Source organism: Rhineura floridana, chromosome 1, assembly GCF_030035675.1.
Source record: "Rhineura floridana isolate rRhiFlo1 chromosome 1, rRhiFlo1.hap2, whole genome shotgun sequence".
In the NCBI taxonomy this organism is placed as follows: domain Eukaryota; kingdom Metazoa; phylum Chordata; class Lepidosauria; order Squamata; family Rhineuridae; genus Rhineura; species Rhineura floridana.
Window position 1 is genome coordinate 308,797,371 of NC_084480.1, and position 10,851 is coordinate 308,808,221.

At 44.3% G+C, this 10,851-nt stretch overlaps 1 protein-coding gene across 4 annotated transcripts in view; it reads right to left on the bottom strand.

The window, feature by feature from the left end:
* Positions 1-10,851, bottom strand: part of ST3GAL1 (ST3 beta-galactoside alpha-2,3-sialyltransferase 1) — a 140,555-nt gene that overhangs the window by 94,523 nt on the left and 35,181 nt on the right. The window lies entirely within an intron of this gene.

A 10,851-nucleotide genomic window follows, 5' to 3' on the forward strand; every position in this document is an offset into this window, starting at 1 on the left:
GGGAGCTGGAGTCCAAACACATCTGGAGGGTCAAAGGTTAGCCACCCCTGGAATAAAGGAATACAACATTCCAAAGAATCTTCAATAATGGGGAATGGGGAAAGTGGGGTTCAGATAGGGGTTTTTACGGGGAAACAAGTCCCTGTTTTAAATTATGAAGGTGTTGGAGATTATGCTTCTTGTGCAAACGTGCTCAGGGACAGCCAAGGCTTTTTCTGTGATGCCCATGGCAACCATATATATATATATATATATATATATATAATATAACATATATCTAACAGCATATATACATATTTAAATGTAATAAATAAATAAGAAATAATCAATAAAACTTATTTATTTTTTCAAGTATGTATAAGCCACACTTTTCATAAAAATACACCAAGGCTGCTCGCAACATACAAAGATACAATAAAATGTAAAAATCAATAAAAACGTCATTGAAAACAATGATAAAGGCATCCAAGGTTTCAATTTTAGTGGGTATTTTTTTAAAGGGATGTGCACCGGCACCTCATTAAACTAAAAAAAAGTACTGGGGACAGCCTTCCAGTGGCTTTCAAAAAAGACTCAAGGGCTTTTTCAGTTTCCTTCTCAGGATTTATTTCAGTTTGTGTCAGAGAACTCTAAGAATATGCTAATTTATTCCTCCTACCAGCTCTTGGCTTCTTGTCAGGGGAGACTGCTAGCTGCCTCAAATTATAGCCCACAAGTTTGTGATGTATGTCAGGGGGTCCATTTTCCTTTGAGGTGCCCGCAGAGTTCTCCATTCAAGCTATAGGGAATTGCATGCGTCCAATTGACTGGAGAACATACACTTTTACACCTGTGAAGTCCAAGATAACTTCAAAGCAAAGTAGACTCCAACTTCAGAATTCAAAATGAGCACTTCAGTTATTCAGTCAGGAAAATGTTTAGAGTGGGCAGAGAAATACCACGATGAAAGGTAGATTTCCTTATGGGAGATAGGAGAAAATAAAATAATCCGCATGTGCCTCGGTTTCTGCTCTGCAGAACTGGAAAACAGGTCAAGTCACCTCCTCTACTTCAAAAGAAGAGTTGCAATGGTAATTAGACAAAAGATTTTTAAGGAGCTGATGAAATGATCTCCTGGTAGGAACACAGTCCTTCGAGGGCAGGTTAGTGGTCTTTTATATGGAAATCAGTCAGGAAGGGAACGGATCTCTCTCTCACACACACACACTCACACACAGTGAGAGAGAGTGTAGTGTAGTGGCAAATTCAGAAGTGCAGGGTCCCTTCATAATAGTCACAGCCACACCCCTCCCTTTTCCCCCCTGCTGTGTTGAGAATGAGATCCTTGCTAATGCCTTCTCCCACAACAACAGACGACCCGAGGAGCCAATCAGCACAAAAGGGAAGTGTTAGCTACTGAGAAGAGTCTTCTCAGTGGCTGACTCTCTTCGGTTCACTCTGATTGGCTCCAGTCAGCAGGAAAAGACAAGGAAGCACGTCAGAAGACTCTTCTCAGTGGCTAACACACTCCCCTTTCATGCTGATTGGCTCACTTAGCGTCACACTTGGAGTCGTCTTGGGGTCATCTTGGAGACAGAAGACAACGGAAGAAATGTTCATAATGATATTGTTTACAGAAGATGGTGGTCAGGTGGGGAGAAGCACAATGGGGAATTAGAGAACACTTGACGTCCATGACATCCTTATGCTGAAGACAAAAGAGATGATGCCAAGAATAAGATATTGCATATATGCTTTTAGTGTAACATTCATGGGAAATTTTTAGATATACTTTTATAATTGTTATATTCTTTCTTTTTTGTTTTGTATATGATTCATTTTGTTCTCATGTTATGTATATTGTTTAGAGATTTATTGTTTAGTTATATTTACTTAAAATGTGAACTATTGTTTTTCTTATTATGTAGAATTTATATTTATTTATTATGTTATAAACCACCCAGACAGCTTCGGCTATGGGGTGGTAAACAAATGTAATAATAAATAAATAGGATGCTGGAGACATTGGGACACCGGTCCTAAAAAAGTAAGGGGTCTAAGACTCCCCAAGACCCTGAATGACTACACTCCTGCAGGCACACACACTTCCCTTGACCACCACACCAAGTGATTGTTTCCATGTGTGAATGGGTCATTACAGATGGGAACCACCAGGGATTGATGCAGGCAGTTAAAAACATAAGAGCCGGGCTGGATCAGACCCAAAGCCTGCATACTCCAGCATAGCCTTTCTCAGGCTGGCCAGCCAGATGCCTATGGTAAGCTCATAAGCAGGACCCAAGTGCAATCGCACTGTCCCCACTTGTGATTCCCAGCAATGAGTGTTCTGATCTAATCATGGATGTAGCATAATATGACTAATCACCATTGATTGACTCACCCTCCAATTATTTATGCCTCCACCTACTTTCTGCACACCCTGCAAAAGTTTATACACTCCATCAAATCCTCACTTAATGCATTTTCTAAACTAAAAAGCCCCAGGCATTGCAATTTTTCCCTTTGTAGAGGAGTTGCTCCCTGATCATTTTGATTTCCCTTTTCCATCTCTGAGGTTATCATACTTTGGACACATCATGAGAAGACATGATTCACTAGAAAAGACAATAATGCTGGGAAAACACAAGGGAGTAGAAAAAGAGGAAGGCCAAACAAGAGATGGATTGATTCCATAAAGGAAGCCACAGACCTGAACTTACCAGATCTGAACAGATGCTATTGCAGGTCGCTGATTCATAGGGTCACCATAAGTCAAAATCGACTTGCAGGCACATAACAAATTTCCATAGCTGAATTTTCTACATCTTACAATATCCGGCTGCTACTCAAGGTTCCAGTAACCAAACACTGAGAAATCAAGTGATGGGCATGAACATGTGAATCAGAGAAGAGCCAGAATATTTGAAGGAAAGAAAAAACCTGGGAAGAACTCAGGAGTGCATTTTCTGCAAGAACATGACAAAGAACAACATGGGAAACGAGAGTTCATCTCCAAAGAGGAATAATTTAAAATAGTAGGCAAAACACCTCAGCTCTGCACTCATTTGATCAGGGGTGGAGAATCTTTTCAGCCAAAGGGCCGCATTCCTTTCAGGCTAACCTTCTGGGGGCCACATGCCAGTGATGGGTGGGGCAACAAATGCAGATTTTATCTTTGTACAGTAGGCTAGTTTCCAAACACACACACCTTTCTATACTCTATCCAGACAAGCAAGAGGCATCATCAAGGACACTCAAGGCTAGTGTGAAGCAGGTCTGGCGGGAGGCATGACATGTGGAGAGGGAGTGTAGCTAGGGAGACGGAGTGGTTGAGGAAGAGTTCTGAGGGCCGGTTGCAGAGGTTCATAAGCCTACATGTGGCCCTCATCTGACATTTCCCCACCTTGGCTTTTGATCTACCTTGTTTGGCCTTATGACCTGTCTAGGGATGTGCTTACCACAGTGCAACTGAAAAGAGAAAAGTGCAATACTAGCCGTCATTCAGGATCTGTCTGCACAAAGGTTTTGAAAAAAAGAGGGCATAATCCAACACTGATGTCTAATAGCGCTTCAACATGCAGTTGATCCAGTGCAGATCCAGAGCAGGAGACCCTGCACCACTGTATACAGGGGCAACCATTCGGCCCAACAGCATCTTCAAGAGATCTCAGCAATGGCCCGGCAATGCTCCTAGATGCAATGGCTGACTAGCAACTGTGTGCATGTCTCATCATTTTCTAAAGAAGATGTCAAAGAGATACACAAATGTGAAAGGGGGGGAGGGGATAATAGTAACAGCTGGCCAGAATAGGACTCCAAAACACAGTATTGATGAAAGTGGGGTAGGTGGAAAGGAGGATCCAGCTCACCCTTTCAAATTCCCAGGAGGTTAATTGTCCAGATCTGATTTTCAGCATTGAGTCTATGAACTAAAACCACATCTCAGCAAATTCAAATTGTGTTTGTTTTTTCCAAATATTTTTGTCAATTTGCCTATGGCAATGCTGCCACTTGCCAGGGTGGTGGTGAAGGATGCCCTGCTGTGTCTCATCTCATCCTAGTCCTGGCAAGGAGGACTGCACAGCGACACTGACTTCTGGCTACCGAATGCCTGAGATTAATGCTCTTGCTGATTTTGTTTTTAAGGGAAGTCCTTCCTTTTACTTTCACACAGATTTCTTTAAAAGAAAAAAAGAGACCTCACTTAAAAAAATATTAACTAACAGCTATCAGGTGCACAGCAGGCAGCCTCCCTGTACTCACAGAATAGTCCAGCTGAGGACATCACAGGGTTTTCAGGAAAGGTGAACACCCAGGAAGGCTGCAGAGCGGAGACGGCCAGAGAGATGGTTTGTAGAATGAAAGAAAGGATGCTCCCAAACACCCGGCAGCCACCTTGAAAGTAACCTACACAAAACCCTACACTCCACCCAGGAGAATTTTACAGAAATTCTATCTGCCCATCTATCATTTTCCAATGTAATTTCTTTTCTCATTAATTGATGGAGAGTGGCTGAAGAAGAAATGCTGGAGACATTTTTAGCATCTACACAAGCCCTATGCAGCTGTTTAAAATGGTCTTTTGAGTAGCTGGTCATTTTAATGATTCTTTTGTGTTGCCTTTACATGAACATAAGAAGAGGAGGCCTGCTGGATCAGGCCAATGGCCCATGTAGTCCAGCCTCCTGGTCAAACAGTGGCCAACCAGATGCCCGTGGGAAGCCTCCATGCAGGACCTGAGTTCAAGAGCCCTGCCCCCTCCTGGTATTCAGAAGCATACAGCCTCCAACCATGGAGGCAGACCACAGCCATTATGGCTAGCAGCCATCAATAGCCTCCAAGAATTTGTATAATCCACTTTTAAAGCCATCTTTTTATGATGCTGCACACCGTTCTGATGTTTTGCAAGAGGGCAGGCATATAAATACTTTTTAGAAATAAATAAATATAGATGTTTAACAGGACTGATTATATGATGCATCACTGAGATATGTCTCGTGGGCCCGTGGGCCTCCCCTGTTTATGATGCTCCTATTCAACATTTTGCTTCTGCTGCTGAAAATGAGTGCAAACAGGCCGGGAGCAAAACAATACCAAATGCATTGGCTTTGAAATCTCTTTTCCCTTGCCAAAAAAAGAGGGGGAGTATTTTGCCACTGCAACACTAGGAAATACCACTCAGACTGCCTGGAATCAGGCAGGTGGAGAAGAAATAATGCAGAAAGGAGAGGATGGCAGTTAGGAAGGGATATCCACAAATTGATTGTGACAGCTGTGTAGCAGAAGGATTTTTAGAATTCACAAATGGATGTGACAGCACCATCAGGAGAGAGAATTTCCATTTTCTTGGTTTGAAGTGCTATTGTCAAGTAGCTGTTTTGATACATAGCAGCTGGGGAAGGAAAACCACATTTTGCATAGATTGAAGAGATCTCTCAGTTTGCAGAACTTTACCCAAACGTTGGGCTGGGTTTAAAAGTTAGATCTACCGTGCTTCCTGCAGAACAAGGATGGGGAACCTTTGGCCCTCCAGCTGTTGCTAGACTCCAGTTTCCATCAGCTGCAGCTAGCATGGCCAATGGCTAGGGAGAATGGGAGATGGAGTCTGCCAACATCTGTAGGGCCACAGATTTATTAATTAGTACATTTGTTTCCTGCCTTTCTTCAAAGGAGCTCAAGGTGGCATACATGGTTCTCTTCCTTCCCACCTTAACCTCACAACAACGCTGCAAGTTAGGTTAGTTTGAGGGACAGCAGCTGGCCCAAGATCATGCAGCGAGCTTCTTGGTTGAGTGGGGATTTGAACCCTGGTCTCCCAGGTCTAGGGTTGCCAGGTTCATGGCCTGAGACTGATCCTGTATCTTTAGGAGAAGAGACAGTCAGCCAAGTGCAGCTGTTCTTGCAAAATTGTAATGGGAAAAACCACAAGGTGGAATTCTCCCTTCCCCCTGCACAGCTTTTAAAGATACAGAAGACCTCTTGCAGGCCGGGCCTGGCAACCAAGAAGTCTTCTGTTTCTTTAAAAGTTGTGCAGGGGGAAGGGAGAATTCCACCTTGTGGTTTTTCCCATTACAGTGTTACAAGAACACCTGCACTTGGCTGACTTTCTCTTCTCCTAAAGATACAGGATCAGTCTCAGGCCATGAACCTGGCAACCCAACCCAGGTCCTAGTCTAACACTCTAACCACTTACACCACACTGGCTCAACACGACAACCACCATCAGCCCCATTCAGCCAATAGATGGGGATGATGGGAATGGCCACTGGACACCATCTGCAGCAGCGACCCCAGCCTGCAGGCCGTGACCTGCAAGTGGGTTACAAAGCCTGGGGTAAACCCCCCAAAATTATTGCTTGCAATCCTTAACTGGTATGCTGAATACCTCTTACAACTTTTTGTTTTGTTGGCACATTATAATGCTGCAGTGACACTTATGGCCAAATGTTAGAAAGCCTGGAATCTTACATATTCACACTTGGGGAATGCTGTCTGGTGGCAGGGAAGACCTAAGGTCCAAATTTCACATGACAATAAATTGTAAGTAAATTTGGACTTGTGGATTGTTATGCCAGAAAGGTTGGGAATCACTGATTGGAAGAACACCAAGCTGGGGAAGGCTGGCTTATGCCATAATGAATTTGTTAAATCTTTTTAAGGTGCCACATGACTAGCTGTTTGTTGTTTTTTTCAGGGTGTGCATGTTTAGCTTTAAAAAAGGAACAAGGAACAGGGAGCTTTTCCCCTTGGAGTTAATGCAACAGCGTATTGCTACTGTGACCTTAATCCTTCAGCATCACCAACAGGATACATTTCTCACAGCGCCCGTTTCTGTGGCTACTATCCAACAGCTCACAGCGCTGAGCACTTCTGATGGCAGCTTGGAGAGCTTAGAATCACAGCTCTGCTATTTCTATCTTGCATTGGAGTTGATTTTGTGTTTTTTTTTTTTTTTAAAGAAAGCAATTGTGCTCTCTGCAGGGAAACAGCAGTCCTGGCGGATGTCATTCTACAGACTTACACTGGGTTAGTAGCATATGAAATGGAAACTTGTTTTCCCCCCTCCCCAAAGAACAGCACCTTGATTGCCCCCTCCCAGTCAGGGATTTCAGACACCCTGGAATTTTAGTTTTTAAAAATATTGTATAGATTGCCAGCTGGGCACACATTACCAAAAGCAATGGGAAGGAAGCCAGTGGATCCAGCAAGGCTGCAATCCATGTCTGTAGCTTCCAATTATGATCTCAGCCCAAACCACTACTCCTCACCACCACCCCACTTGTAATCTAGTGCATTCCTCACTAGCACTGAATACATTCACACAAATCCAAGACTTTTAGCCTTTTATTATGTCACTCTTAAGTGGCCTATACACCAATGATGCTAATAAATAAAGAATCATATGTATGATGGGTTGGAATGGGGAAGATTCTAGGATCCCTTAGCAACTGTCCGTGGCATCCTAATGTGTGGTCAGAGGCTGCCTCACACTATGAGAATGAATGGCTTAGTGCAGAGTTGTAAGTTGAATGGAAGCTTACAGAAGAGAGACAGGCTTGGCCATAGTTACCCCTGCTTTGATTACATCCAGATTAGATTACTGCAGTGCGTTCTACATGGGGCTCCTCTTGAAGAGTATCCAGAAACTTCCACTGATCTAGAATACAGCAGCAAGGGTGCTGGTTGGTGTCCGCCCATAGGAGCATGTGGCAACTATGATACAGTAGCTGCACTGGTTGCCAAACACAATTCAAAGAGATGGTGATTACCCTGAAAGCCCTAAATTCCTTGGGTCTAGGATACGTTGATGCAGAGGCTAATCAATGTGGTGCCCTCCAGATGTTATTGGACTCCCAACTCCAATCAGCCCCAGCCAGCATGGCCCAATGGTCAGGGATGATGGGAGCTGTAGTCTGACAACATCTGGATGGCACCACATTGGCTACCCCTACCTTAAAGACTACCTCTTCCCCAAAAAAGTCTGCTCTCCCTTACACGTGGGGAAAAGATGCTCTTTGCCAGGTCCTGACAAAAGCAAAAGCATGGCTAGTTGGGACACTGGGTAGGCCATTCTCCATATCACAAGAACAGGGCTTTTGACAGTGGAACCCCTGGCTACAGGATAATTGGTTGGCTCTCTCCCTCATGGCATTTGCTGCCTGGAGCAGATCATTTCGCTCTGGCAAGCATTAGATCTCCAAGGATGAGGGGAGCAGCTCAGTGGTACAGCATCTGCTTTGCATTCAAAAGGTCCCAGATTCAATCCCCAGCATCTCCAGGAAGGGGTTGGAATGTACCCACTCTGGAGTCCTGGAGAACCGATACCAATCACTACAGACAATACTCAACTCAATGAACCATTGATCTGACTCAGAATAAGGCAGCTTCCTCTAAAACGCAAGAACACTTCTGCTTCCACTTTTTAAGCTATTTAATCTGCCGCTCGCTCCCACCTCTGTATCACATTGTACAGCTATCACTTAATTGCTCATTTGCACTTTGTAAATCAAAACTGTTGCAAGCTGCATTGCAGCAGAAGGGCAGACTATACATATTTTCATTTTTAAAAAAGCCCACGCACATACCGGCAACTCAAGAGTTGTTGGGGGAAAGAGAGCCCGGGTTCTGAAAGCTGTCCATCCTGCCCACCAACAGCCAAGGTGGGGAAATGGACTTGAGAAAGGCACCAACATGAGCAGCTCCTGGTTTCCTTGCAACCAGCAAATTACTCATCCTATCTTCTGCTCCCCCCCGCCCATTGAGAAGGCTAAGACGATTATTCAACAGCACTTGCTCTCTTACATCCATAGAATCAGAGCTGGAAGGGGCCTATAAGGCCATTGAGTCCAAACCCCCTGCTCAATGTAAGAATTCAACTTAAAGCCTACCAGACAGGTGCCCGTCCAGCTGTCTCTTGAAGGCCTCCAGGGTTAGAGAGCCCGCCACTTCCTAAGGTAACAGGTTTCTTGGCCAATGTGACTTACAAATGTGCTGCAGGAATGAGGGTCTTGGGTGCAGCTCACCAAAAAAGGATCTTTCTCTCTCTCCCCCCCCCTCTCCATCTGGCTTCAGAAGGGTCACTTGTGTTGTTACCAGAGCTTGACATCCTAGTCGCAAGCACTCTCCTTCAAATGGGAAAGAGCAGCTCAATGGGAACCCTCTGCATTTCCTTGCCCAGCTGGCTTCTTGTGAATAAAAGTAACTCTTTCTGAAGTCAAAGGTCAGCCACTTTCACAAAACTCAGAGCACGAATCTCAGAAGTTGTTCTGCTGTTGCATAAGGATGACCAGTTGTCATGCTGTGAAGGAGCGTGGACCCTTCCTGAAGGGCTGGACAGAAACTAACGCAGTACCAAAGAATTTTCCCACATCCCTCCCCCCCATTAAAGAGAAAGAAAATGCATTGGACAATTATCAAAGAGGAGATAAAATTTGAGTGAAATTCTTATAGGCAGGGTTTTTTTCAAACATGTCAAAGATCCAGTATCCAACACCCTCACTTTTGGTCAACTGTTCCAGGCAGGCACTCCCCATGCCTCTCCTTAACAGGGAGGAGTTACACCCAACACCAACCCTGTAAGGTAGGTACATTGCCACCATCCCTTAACCGGGTCTCCTACTCTGAGCAAGGGGGACTCAGAGCACCAATCAGACTGGCAGAGATTCCCAAGAGCAAGAGTTATTGTTGCAGTCACTGCTCTGAAGCCTTCAGCCAAACCCAAATCAGTAGTTAGTAGCTTTGTCATGAAAGTACTGATTTCAGAGTCACAGCCCCAAGTAACACACACCACACAATATGAGATAGTTTATTAAATATATTAAAAGTGCATATAAAAAAGCATATAAGTGCATATAAAAGAGCAGCATACAATTTCCTTTAAGTCCAAACACCCTTACACAATAAATGAGAGGTTCACACAGACATGACATAACAAATTTACTAGCCTAAGCTAATACTCACACCATAAAGTATAAGAGCCTGATCCCCTCCTGGCTTCTTATACCACAAAACATCACATAGGAAAGTCAAGATAGAATAGGAACAATTCACTGAAGAATAGCCCCTCTTTTATGGGGATTTGCCCGGCAACTGCCAGAAGGCCAATTAGCCAATCGTGACACTTCTTGATGATGGAATAGCCTAAAAGTTCACAGCAAGGGCAGGGCTACTAAGTTACAGCAACTCTGGCCTCCTGACCTTGGTACCAAGCAGTATAGGTAAGATTCAGCTGCCCCTCTTTAGAATAACAAGCTGCAGTTGGATGGTATGAGAAGCCCTAATTTTTCCCAGCACAGAGCATCCCAGGAACCTATGCAAAATATTCCCCACAATTCTTCCTGGTCATGCCATCTTACTTTGGCCAACCTTACCTGTTCTTGACAATGCGTACTTTACATTAGTGGTGGCTTGGGGGTGTTTGTGAGTGCCCTTGCTTTCATTCCACAAAGCATCTCACACATGATCTGCACTCTGCAGCCTTCCCGGGTGCCCGCGTTTCAGTTAAAGCCCCGGGAAAGACACCACCGGGCAACTGCGCTTGTGGGGCTTTTCCAGATCAGGAAGTGTGGGCAGCTGAGTAGGAGGCCCAGAGAAATGTTTGGTGAAAGGGAGAAGAAAACATACAGCACTCTCAGCAATGCTCAAAACCTGCTGAAATTCTAGAGCAGTTCTAAAGTGCCCCGAGAATGAGGCAGAAAGAAAATGGAAGGCTCTTTCACAGGGGAAGAAAACCTTTCAGGAACTGGAGACAGAGTTTAGCAGAGCATTAGCTGAAGCCAGAGGACAAGAGAAATATTGTAAGAGCATCAGTGCTGGATCATTACAAAAGATCTATCCGGTCCAAGATCCTGCTTCCTTACACTGCCAGCAAGA